The sequence below is a fragment of the Schistocerca piceifrons genome, chromosome X (assembly GCF_021461385.2).
Source record: "Schistocerca piceifrons isolate TAMUIC-IGC-003096 chromosome X, iqSchPice1.1, whole genome shotgun sequence".
In the NCBI taxonomy this organism is placed as follows: Eukaryota; Metazoa; Arthropoda; class Insecta; order Orthoptera; family Acrididae; genus Schistocerca; species Schistocerca piceifrons.
The window spans coordinates 947,685,283-947,698,368 of NC_060149.1; positions in this window are offsets into that span (position 1 = coordinate 947,685,283).

A 13,086-nucleotide genomic window follows, 5' to 3' on the forward strand; every position below is an offset into this window, starting at 1 on the left:
GTAGTGCATCGGAATCTAATACTGATCTCTCAGGAAACGCTCAAATAAAGCCAGAAGCAATGATAAGGTATACTCTTCTGGTACTTATGTCGGCATTGTGCCTTTTGTATTAAATCCCGACGCAGTTTCTGTGTTTCATCGTAAATGTGAAGGTCCAGGGGTTGGAGTTAAGCTGCAGTAGTGCATCGGAAACTAATACTTAACTCCCTGGAAACGCTCTAAGCAAACCTCAAACAATGAGAACATTTTCTCTACTTGTACGTTAGTCGGCATTGTGCCATTTGTATTAAATCCCGACGCAACTTCTGTGTTTCATCGTCTATGTGAAGGTCCAACAGATAGAGTAAAGCTGCAGTAGTGCATCGGAATCTAATACTGATCTCCCAGGAAACGCTCAAATCTAGCCAGAAGCAATGATAAGGTATACTCTTCTGGTACTTAAGTCGGCATTGTGTCTTTTGTATTAAATCCCGACGCAAATTCTGTGTTTCTTCGTCAATGTGAAGGTCCAAGGGATAGGGAAAAGCTGCAGTAGTGCATCCGAATCTAATACTTATCTCCCAGGAATCTCTCAAAGCAAACCACAGACATTGAGAAGATTTACTCTTCTTGTACTTAAGTCGGCATTGTGCCTTTTTGTAATAAATCCCGACGCAATTTCTGTGTTTCATCGTCAAAGTGAAGGTCCATGGGATAGAGTTAAGCTGCAGTAGTGCATCGGAATCTAATAATAATCTCACAGGAAACGCGCAAAGCATACGACAAACAATGAGAAGGTTTACTCTACTAGTGCTTAAGTCGGCATTGTCCCTTTTGTTTAAAATCCCGTAGCAATTTCTGTGTTTCATCGTCAATATGAAGGTCCAAGGGATAGAGTAAATCAGCAGTTGTTCATCGGAATCTAATATTGATCTCCCATGAAACACTCAAAGCAAACCACAAACTATGAGAAGATTTACTCTTCTTATACTTAAGTCGGCATTGTGCATTTTGTATTAAATCGGGCGCTATTTCTGTGTTTCATCGTCAATGTGAAGGTCCAAGGGATTGAGTAAAGCTGCAGTAGTGCATCGGAATCTAATACTGATCTATCAGGACACGCTTAACGCAAACCACAAACAATGAGAAGATTTACTCTTCTTGTACTTAGGTCGGCATTGTGCCTTTTGTATTAAATCCCGACGTAATTTCTGTGTTTCATCGTCAATGTGAGGGTCCAAGGGATTGAGTAAAGCTGCAGTAGTGCATCGAAATCTAATACTGATATCCCAGGAGATGCTCAAAGTAAACCAAAAACTATGAGAAGATTTACTCTTTTTTACATAGATCGGCATTGTGCTTTTTTACTAAATCCGGACGCAACTTATGTGATTCTTCGTCAATGTGAAGGTCCAAGAGACAGAGTAAAGCTGCGGTAGTGCATCGAATCTAATACTGATCTCCCAGGAAACGCTCAAAGCAAACCAATAACAATGAGAATATTTACTCTTCTTGTACTTAAGTCGCCATTGTGCCTTTTGTATTTAATCCCGACGCAATTTCTGTGTTTCATCGTCAATGTGAAGGTCCAAGGGAAGGAGTAAAGCTGCAGTAGTGCATCGGAATCTAATACTGATCTCCCGGGAAATGCTCAAAGCAAACCACAACCAACAAGAAGATTTACTCCTTTTGTACTTAAGTCGGCATTGTGCGTTTTTTATTAAATCCCGACGCAATTTCTGTGTTTCATCGTCAATGTGAAGGTCCAAGGGACTGAGTTAAGCTGCAGTAGTACATCGAATTTAATACTGATCTCCCAGGAAACGCTCAAAGCAAACCACAAACAATGAGAAGATTGTCTCTTCTTGTACTTAAAGTCGCATTGCGCCTTTTGTATTAAATCCCGCGCAGTTTTTGTGTTTCATCGTCAATGTGAAGGTACAAGGGATAGAGTAAAGCTGCAGTAGTGCATCGGAATCTAATACTGATCTCTCAAGAAACGCTCAAAGCAAACCACAAACAATGAGAAGATTAACTCTTCCTGAACTTAAGTCGGCATTGTGCCTTTTGTTTTAAATCCCGACGCAACTTCTGTGTTTCATCGTCTATGTGAAGGTCCAACGGATAGAGTAAAGCTGCAGTAGTGCATCGGAATCTAATACTAATCTCCCAGGAAACGCTCAAATCTAGCCAGAAGCCATGATAAGGTATACTCTTCTGGTACTTAAGTCGGCATTGTGTCTTTTGTATTAAATCCCGACGCAATTTCTGTGCTTCTTCGTCAATGTGAAGGTCCAGGGGATAGGGAAAAGCTGCAGTAGTGCATCCGAATCTAATACTTATCTCCCAGGAATCTCTCAAAGCAAACCACAAACATTGGGAAGATTTACTCTTCTTGTACTTAAGTCGGCATTGTGCCTTTTGTAATAAATCCCGACGCAATTTCTGTGTTTCATCGTCTAAGTGAAGGTCCATGGGATTGAGTTAAGCTGCAGTAGTGCATCGAAATCTAATAATAATCTCACAGGAAACGCGCAAAACTTACGACAAACAATGGGAAGGTTTACTCTACTAGTGCTTAAGTCGGCATTGTGCCTTTTGTATTAAATCCCGTAGCAATTTCTGTGTTTCATCGTCAATGTGAAGGTCCAAGGGATAGAGTAAATCAGAAGTTGTTCATCGGAATCTAATATTGATCTCCCATGAAACACTCAAAGCAAACCACAAACTATGAGAAGATTTACTCTTCTTATACTTAAGTCGGCATTGTGCATTTTGTATTAAAACCCGATGCAATTTCTGTGTTTCATCGTCAATATGAAGGTCCAAGGTATACAGTAACGCTGCAGTAGTGCATCGGAATCTAATACTGATCACCCAGGAAACTCTCATGGCAAAAGACAAAAATGAAGAGATTTACTCCCCTTGTACTTAAGTCGTCATTGTGCCTTTTGTATTACATCCGGACGCTATTTCTGTGATTTATCGTCAATGTGCAGTCCCAAGGAATAGAGTAAAGATGCAGTAGCAGATCGGTATCTATACTGATCTCCCAGGAAACGCTCAAAGCTACCCACAAACAATGATAAGATTTAGTCTTCTTGTACATAAGTCGGTATTGTGCCTTTTGTATTAAATCGGGCGCTATTTCTGTGATTCATCGTCAATGTGCAGTCCAAAGGAATAGAGTAAAGATGCAGTAGCAGATCGGTATCTATACTGATCTCCCAGGAAACGCTCAAAGCTACCCACAAACATTGAGAAGATTTAGTCTTCGTGTACATAAGTACCCTCAAAGCAAACCACAAACTATGAGAACATTTACTCTTCCTGTACTCAGGTCGGCATTGTGCTTTGTATTAAATCCCGACGCAATTTCTGTCTTTCATCGTCAATGCGAAGGTCCAAGGGATAGGGTAAAGCTGCAGTAGCGCATCGGAATCTAATATTGATCTCCCAGGAAACGCTTAAAGCAAGCCACTAACAATGAGAAGACTTACACTTCTTGTAATAAAGCCGGCATTGTGACTTTTGTATTAAATCCCGACGCAATTTCTGTGGTTCATCGCCAATGTGAAGGTACAAGGGATAGAGGTATATCTGCAGTAGTGCATCGGAATCTAAGACTTATCTCCCAGGAAATGCTCCAAGCTTCTCGTACTTAAGTCGGCATTGTGCTTGTTGTATTAAATACCGACGCCATTTCTGTTTTTCATCGTCAATTTGAAGGTCCCAGGGATAGAGTAAAGCTGCAATAGTGCATCGGAATCTAATACTGATCTCCTAGTAAACGCTCAAAGCAAACCACAAACAATGATAAGATTTACTCTTCTTGCACTTAGGTCGGCATTGTGTCATATGTTTTAAATCCCGACGCAATTTCACTGTTTCATCGGCAATGTGAAGGTCCAGGGGATGGAGTATAGCTGCAGTAGTGCATCGGAATATAATACTTATCAACAAGGAAACGCTCAAAACAAACCAGAAACGATAAGAAGATTTACTCTTCTTGTACTTAAGTTTGCATTGTGCCTTTTTTATTAAATCCCGACACTAATTCTGTGTTTCGTCGTCAAGGAGAAGGTCCAAGGGTTATAGTAAAGCTGCAGCATTGCATCTGAATCTAGTACTGATCTCCCAGGAATCACTCAAAGCAAAACACAAACAATGAGAAGATATACTCTTCCAGTACTTAAGTCGGCATTGTGCCTTTTGTATTAAACCACGACGCTATTTCATGTTTCATCGTCAATTCGAATGTTCAAGGGATAGAGAAAAGCTGCAGTAGTGCTTCGGTATCTGATACAGATCTCCCAGGAATCGCTTAAAGCAAACCACAAACAATGAGAAGAATTACTCCTCTTGCACTTAAGTCGGCATTGTGCCTTTTGAATTAAATCCGGACGCAATTTCTGTGTTTCATCGTCAGTGTAAAAGACCACGGGATAGAGTAAAGCTGCAGTTGTGCATCGGTATCTAATACCGATCTCCCAGGAAACGCTCAAAGCAAACCAGAAATTTTGAGAACATTTACTCTTCTAGTACTTAAGTCGGCATTGTGCCTTTTGTATTAAATGCCGACGCAAAAACTGTGTTTCATCGGCAATGTGAAGGACCTAGCGATAAAGTAAAGCTGCAGTAGTGCATCAGAATCTAAGACTTATCTCCCAAGAAACACTCGAAGCAAACCACAAACAATGAGAAGATTTACTCTTCTTGTACTAAAGTCGGCATTGTGCCTTTTGTATTAAATCCCGTCGCAATTTCTGTGTTTCATCGTCAATGGGAAGGTCCAAGGGATAGAGTAAAACTGCAGTAGTGGATCGGAAACTAATAGTGTTTTCCCAGGAGACGCGCAAAGCAAACTACAAACTATGAGAAGATTTACTCTTACTGTACTCAGGTCGGCATTGTGCCTTTTGTATTAAATCCCGACGCAATTTCTGTGTTTCATCGTCAATGCGAAGGTCCAAGGGATAGAGTAAAGCTGCAGTAGCGCATCGGAATCTAATATTGATCCCCCAGGAAACGCTCAAAGGAAGCCACAAACAATGAGAGGACTTACTCTTCTTGTACTTAAGCCGGCATTGTGACTTTTGTATTAATTCCCGACGCAATTTCTGTGGTTCATCGTCAATGTGAAGGTACAAGGGATAGAGGTAAATCTGCAGTAGTGCATCGGAATCTAAGACTTATCTCCCAAGGAACACTCGAAGCAAACCACAAACAATGAGAAGATTTACTCTTCTTGTACTAAAGTCGGCATTGTGCCTTTTGTATTAAATCCCGTCGCAATTTCTGTGTTTCATCGTCAATGGGAAGGTCCAAGGGATAGAGTAAAACTGCAGTAGTGCATCGGAAACTAATAGTGTTTTCCCAGGAGACGCGCAAAGCAAACTACAAACAATGAGAAGATTTACTTTTCTTGCACTTAGGTCGGCATTGTGCCTTTTGTATTAAATCCCGACGCAATTTCTGTGTTTCATCGTCAATGTGAAGGTCCAGGGGATAGAGTAAAGCTGCTGTAGTGCATCGGAATCTAATACTGATCTCCCAGCAAACGCTCAAAGCAAACCAGATACAATGACATGATTTACTCTTCTTGTACTTAAGTCGGCATTGTGCCTTTTGTGTTAAATCCCTGACGCAATTTCTGTGTTCCATCGTTAATGTGAAGGTCCAAGGGATAGAGTAAAGACGCAGTAGTGCATCGGACTCTAATACTGATATCCAAAGAAACGCTAAAAGCAAACCAGAAGCAATGAGAAGATTTACTCTTCTTCCACTTAAGTCGTCATTGTGCCTTTTGTATTTATTACCGACCCAATTTCTGTGTATCATCGTCAATGTGGAGGTCCAAGGGATAGAGTAAAGCTGCAGTAGTGCATCAGAATCTAGTACTGAACTCCCTGGAAAAGCTCAAAGCGAACCAGAAACAATGCGAAGATTTACTCTTCTTGTACTTAAGTCGGCCTTGTGCCCTTTTGTATTAAATCACGACGCAATTTCTGTGTTTCATCGTCAATGTGCAGGTCAAAGCGATAGAGTTATTCTGCAGTAGTGCATCGGAATCTAATACTGATCTCCCAGGAAACGCCCAAAGCAAACCACAAACAATGAGAAGATTTACTTTTCGTGTACTTAAGGCGGCATTGCGCCTTTTGTATTAAATCCCGACGCTATTTCTGTGTTTCATCGTCAATTTGAAGGTACTGGTGATAGAGTAAACATGCAGTAGTGCAACGGGCTCTAATACTGATCTCCAAAGAAACGCTCAAATCAAATCAGAAACAATGAGAAGATTTTCTCTTCTTGTACTTATCTCGTCATTGTGCCATTTGTATAAAATCCCGACGCAATTTCTGTGCTTCATCGTCAATGTGAAGGGTCCAAGGGACAGAGTGAAGCTGCAGTAACGCTTTGTAATCTAGTACTGAACTCCCAGGAAAAGCTATACGCAAACCTGAAACAATGAGAAGATTTACCCTTCTTTTTCTTAAGTCGGAATTGTGCCCTGTTGTATTAAATCCCGAAGCAATTTATGTGTTTCATCGTCAATGTGCATGTCCGAGCGATAGAGATATTCTGCATTTGTGCATCGGAATCTAATACTGATCTCTCAGGAAACGCTGTAAGCAAGCCACAAACAATGAGAAGATTTACTCTTCTTCTACTTAGGTCGTAATTGTGCCTTTTGTACTAAATCCCTACACAATTTCTGTGTTTCATCGTCAATAACAAGTTCCAAGAGATAGAGTATAGCTGCAGTAGAGCATCGGAATCTAATACTGATATCCCAGGAAACGCTCCAAGCAAACCTGAAACAATGACAAGATTTACTCTTCTGGTACTTAAGTCGGCATTGTGCCTTTTGTATTAAATCTGGACGCAATTTCTGTGTTTCATCGACAATGTGAAGGTCCAAGGGATAGAGTAAAGCTGCAGTAGTGCATCGGAATCTAATACTGAACTCCCAGGTAACGCTCCAAGCAAACCAGAAGCAATGAGAATTCTTACTCTTCTGGTATTTAAGTCGGCATTGTGCCTTCTGAATTAAATCTCGGCGCAATCTCTGTGTTTCATCGACAATGTGAAGCTCCAAGGGATAGAGTAAAGCTGCAGTAGTGCATCGGAATCTAATACTTATCTCCCAAGAAACGCTCAAACCAAACCACAAACAATGAGAAGATTTACTCTTCTTGTACTTAAGCCCGTCTTGTGCCTTTTGTATTAAATCCCGACGCAATTTCTGTGTTTCATCGTCAATGTGAAGGTCGAGGGAATGAAGTAAAGCTGCTGTAGTGCATCGGAATCTAATACTGATCTCCCAGCAAACGCTCAAAGCAAACCAGATACAATGACATGATTTACTCTTCTTGTATTGATGTCGGCATTGTTCCTTTGTATTAAATCCCGGCGGAATTTCTGTGTGTCATCGTCAATGAGATGGTCCAAGGGATAGAGTAATGTTGCAGTAGTATATCGGAATCTAGTACTGATCTGGCAGGAAACGCCCAAAAGAAACCACAAAAAATGTGGAGATTTACTCTTCTTGTGCTTAAGTCCGCATCGTGCCTTTGTATAAAATCCCGACTCAATTTCTGATTTTCATCGTCAATGTGAATGTCCAAGCGATAGAGTAAATCTGCAGTAGTGCATCTTAATTTAATAGTGATCTCCCAGGAAACGCGCAAAGCAAACCTGAAACAATGAGAAGATTTACTCTTCTTGTACTTAAGTCGTCATTGTGCCTTTTGTATTAAATCCCGACGCAATATCTGTGTTTCATCGCTAATGTGGAGGTCCAAGGGATAGAGTAAAGCTGCAGTAGTGCATCAGAATCTAGTACTGGACTCCCTGGAAAAACTCAAAGCGAACCAGAAACAATGAGAAGAATTCCTCGTCTTGTACTTAAGTCGACCTTGTGCCCTTTTGTATTAAATCACGACGAAATTTCTGTGTTTCATCGTCAATGTGCAGGTCCAAGCGATAGAGTTAATCTGCAGTAGTGCATCGAAATCTAATACTGATCTCCCAGGAAACGCCCAAAGCAAACCACGAACAATGAGAAGATTTACTTTTCCTGTACTTAAGTGGGCATTGCGCATTTTGTATTAAATCCCGACGCTATTTCTGTGTTTCATCGTCAATTTGAAGGTCCAGGTGATAGAGTAAAGCTGCAGTAGTGCATCGGAATCTAATACTGATCTTCTAGGAAACACTTATAGGAAACCACAAAGTATTAGCAGAATTACTCTTCCTGTATTTAAGTCGGCATTGTGCCTTTTGTATTAAATTATGACGCAATATCTGTGTTTCATCATTAATGTGAAAGTCCAAGGGATAGAGTCTAGATGTAGTAGTGCATCGGCATCTAATACTGATCCCCCAGGAAACGCTCAAAGCAAACCACAAACAATGAGAAGATTTACTCTTCTTGTACTTAAGTCGGCATTGTGCCTTTTGTATTACATCGAGACGCAATATCTGTGTTTCATCGTCAATGTTAAGGTCCAAGGGATGGAGTAAGGCTGCAGTATTGCATCGGAATCTAATACTGATCTCCCAGGAAAAGCTCAAAGTAAATCACAAACAATGAGATGATTTACTCTCCTTCTACTTAAGTCGGCATTGTGCCTTATGTATTACATCCAGACGCAATTTCTGTGTTTCATCGTCAATGTGAAGGTCCACAGGATAGAGTTAAGATGCAGTAGAGCATCGGACTCTAATACTGATCTCCAAAGAAACGCTCAAAGCAAACCACAAACAATGAGAAGATTTACTCTTCTTGTACCTAAGTCGTCATTGTGCCTTTTGTATTAAATCTCGACGCAATATCTGTGTTTCATCGTCAATGTGAAGGTCCTATGGATAGAGTAAAGCTGCTGTAGTGCATCGGAATCTAATACTTATCTCCCAGGAAACGCCCTAACCAAACCAGAAATAATGAGAAGATTTACTCTGCTTGTACTTAAGTCGGCATTGTGCCTTTGTATTAAACCCCGACGCAATTTCTGTGTTTCATCATCAATGTGAAGGTTCAAAGGATAGAGTAAAGCTGCAGTAGTGCATTGGATTCTAATTCTGATCTGCCAAGAAATGCTCAAAGCAAACCAGAAACGATGTGATGATTTACTCTTCTTGTACTTAAGTCGGCATTGTGATATATGTATTAAATCCCGACGCAATTTCTGTGTTTCATCGTCAATGTGAAGGTCCAAGTGATAGAGTAAAGCTACAGTAGTGCATCGGAATCTATTACTGATCTCCCAGGAAACGCTCAAACATACCAGAAACAATGTGATTATTTACTCTTCTTTTACTTAAGTCGGCATTGTGATATTTGTATTAAATCCCGACGCAATTTCTGTGTTTCATCGTCAGTGTGCAAGTCCAAGCGATAGAGTTAATCTGCAGTAGTGCATCGGAATCTAATACTGATATCTCAGGAAACGCTCGAAGCAAACCACAAACAATGAGAAGATATACTCTTCCAGTACTTAAGTCGGCATTGTGCCTTTTGTATTAAACCACGACGCTATTTCATGTTTCATCGTCAACTCGAATGTTCAAGGGATAGAGAAAAGCTGCAGTAGTGCTTCGGTATCTGATACAGATCTCCCAGGAATCGCTTAAAGCAAACCACAAACAATGAGAAGAATTACTCTTCTTGCACTTAAGTCGGCATTGTGCCTTTTGAATTAAATCCGGACGCAATTTCTGTGTGTCATCGTCAGTGTAAAAGACCACGGGATAGAGTAAAGCTGCAGTTGTGCATCGACGCAAAAACTGTGTTTCATCGGCAATGTGAAGGACCTAGCGATAAAGTAAAGCTGCAGTAGTGCATCAGAATCTAAGACTTATCTCCCAAGAAACACTCGAAGCAAACCACAAACAATGAGAAGATTTACTCTTCTTGTACTAAAGTCGGCATTGTGCCTTTTGTATTAAATCCCGTCGCAATTTCTGTGTTTCATCGTCAATGGGAAGGTCCAAGGGATAGAGTAAAACTGCAGTAGTGGATCGGAAACTAATAGTGTTTTCCCAGGAGATGCGCAAAGCAAACTACAAACTATGAGATGATTTACTCTTCCTGTACTCAGGTCGGCATTGTGCCTTTTGTATTAAATCCCGACGCAATTTCTGTGTTTCATCGTCAATGCGAAGGTCCAAGGGATAGAGTAAAGCTGCAGTAGCGCATCGGAATCTAATATTGATCCCCCAGGAAACGCTCAAAGGAAGCCACAAACAATGAGAAGACTTACTCTTCTTGTACATAAGCCGGCATTGTGACTTTTGTATTAATTCCCGACGCAATTTCTGTGGTTCATCGTCATTGTGAAGGTACAAGGGATAGAGGTAAATCTGCAGTAGTGCATCGGAATCTAAGACTTATCTCCCAAGAAACACTCGAAGCAAACCACAAACAATGAGAAGATTTACTCTTCTTGTACTAAAGTCGGCATTGTGCCTTTTGTATTAAATCCCGTCGCAATATCTGTGTTTCATCGTCAATGGGAAGGTCCAAGGGATAGAGTAAAACTGCAGTAGTGCATCGGAAACTAATAGTGTTTTCCCAGGAGACGCGCAAAGCAAACTACAAACAATGAGAAGATTTACTTTTCTAGCACTTAGGTCGGCAGTGTGCCTTTTGTATTAAATCCCGACGCAATTTCTGTGTTTCATCGTCAATGTGAAGGTCCAGGGGATAGAGTAAAGCTGCTGTAGTGCATCGGAATCTAATACTGATCTCCCAGCAAACGCTCAAAGCAAACCAGATACAATGACATGATTTACTCTTCTTGTACTTAAGTCGGCATTGTGCCTTTTGTGTTAAATCCCGACGCAATTTCTGTGTTCCATCGTTAATGTGAAGGTCCAAGGGATAGAGTAAAGACGCAGTAGTGCATCGGACTCTAATACTGATATCCAAAGAAACGCTCAAAGCAAACCAGAAGCAATGAGAAGATTTACTCTTCTTCCACTTAAGTCGTCATTGTGCCTTTTGTATTTAATACCGACCCAATTTCTATGTATCATCGTCAATGTGGAGGTCCAAGGGATAGAGTAAAGCTGCAGTAGTGCATCAGAATCTAGTACTGAACTCCCTGGAAAAGCTCAAAGCGAACCAGAAACAATGCGAAGATTTACTCTTCTTGTACTTAAGTCGGCCTTGTGCCCTTTTGTATTAAATCACGACGCAATTTCTGTGTTTCATCGTCAATGTGCAGGTCAAAGCGATAGAGTTATTCTGCAGTAGTGCATCGGAATCTAATACTGATCTCCCAGGAAACGGCCAAAGCAAACCACAAAGAATGAGAAGATTTACTTTTCGTGTACTTAAGGCGCCATTGCGCCTTTTGTATTAAATCCCGACGCTATTTCTGTGTTTCATCGTCAATTTGAAGGTACTGGTGATAAAGTAAACATGCAGTAGTGCAACGGGCTCTAATACTGATCTCCAAAGAAACGCTCAAATCAAATCAGAAACAATGAGAAGATTTTCTCTTCTTGTACTTATCTCGTCATTGTGCCATTTGTATAAAATCCCGACGCAATTTCTGTGCTTCATCGTCAATGTGAAGGGTCCAAGGGACAGAGTGAAGCTGCAGTAACGCTTTGTAATCTAGTACTGAACTCCCAGGAAAAGCTATACGCAAACCAGAAACAATGAGAAGATTTACCCTTCTTTTTCTTAAGTCGGAATTGTGCCCTGTTGTATTAAATCCCGAAGCAATTTATGTGTTTCATCGTCAATGTGCATGTCCGAGCGATAGAGATATTCTGCATTTGTGCATCGGAGTCTAATACTGATCTCTCAGGAAACGCTGTAAGCAAGCCACAATCAATGAAAAGATTTACTCTTCTTCTACTTAGGTCGTAATTGTGCCTTTTGTACTAAATCCCTACACAATTTCTGTGTTTCATCGTCAATAACAAGTTCCAAGAGAGAGAGTATAGCTGCAGTAGAGCATCGGAATCTAATACTGATATCCCAGGAAACGCTCCAAGCAAACCTGAAACAATGACAAGATTTACTCTTCTGGTACTTAAGTCGGCATTGTGCCTTTTGTATTAAATCTGGACGCAATTTCTGTGTTTCATCGACAATGTGAAGGTCCAAGGGATAGAGTAAAGCTGCAGTAGTGCATCGGAATCTAATACTGAACTCCCAGGAAACGCTCCAAGCAAACCAGAAGCAATGAGAATTCTTACTCTTCTGGTATTTAAGTCGGCATTGTGCCTTCTGTATTAAATCTCGGCGCAATCTCTGTGTTTCATCGACAATGTGAAGCTCCAAGGGATAGAGTAAAGCTGCAGTAGTGCATCGGAATCTAATACTTATCTCCCAAGAAACGCTCAAACCAAACCACAAACAATGAGAAGATTTACTCTTCTTGTACTTAAGCCCGTCTTGTGCCTTTTGTATTAAATCCCGACGCAATTTCTGTGTTTCATCGTCAATGTGAAGGTCGAGGGAATAAAGTAAAGCTGCTGTAGTGCATCGGAATCTAATACTGATCTCCCAGCAAACGCTCAAAGCAAACCAGATACAATGACATGATTTACTCTTCTTGTATTGATGTCGGCATTGTTCCTTTGTATTAAATCCCGGCGGAATTTCTGTGTGTCATCGTCAATGAGATGGTCCAAGGGATAGAGTAATGTTGCAGTAGTATATCGGAATCTAGTACTGATCTGGCAGGAAACGCCCAAAAGAAACCACAAAAAATGTGGAGATTTACTCTTCTTGTGCTTAAGTCCGCATCGTGCCTTTGTATAAAATCCCGACTCAATTTCTGATTTTCATCGTCAATGTGAATGTCCAAGCGATAGAGTAAATCTGCAGTAGTGCATCTTAATTTAATAGTGATCTCCCAGGAAACGCTCAAAGCAAACCTGAAACAATGAGAAGATTTACTCTTCTTGTACTTAAGTCGTCATTGTGCCTTTTGTATTAAATCCCGACGCAATATCTGTGTTTCATCGCTAATGTGGAGGTCCAAGGGATAGAGTAAAGCTGCAGTAGTGCATCAGAATCTAGTACTGGACTCCCTGGAAAAACTCAAAGCGAACCAGAAACAATGAGAAGAATTCCTCGTC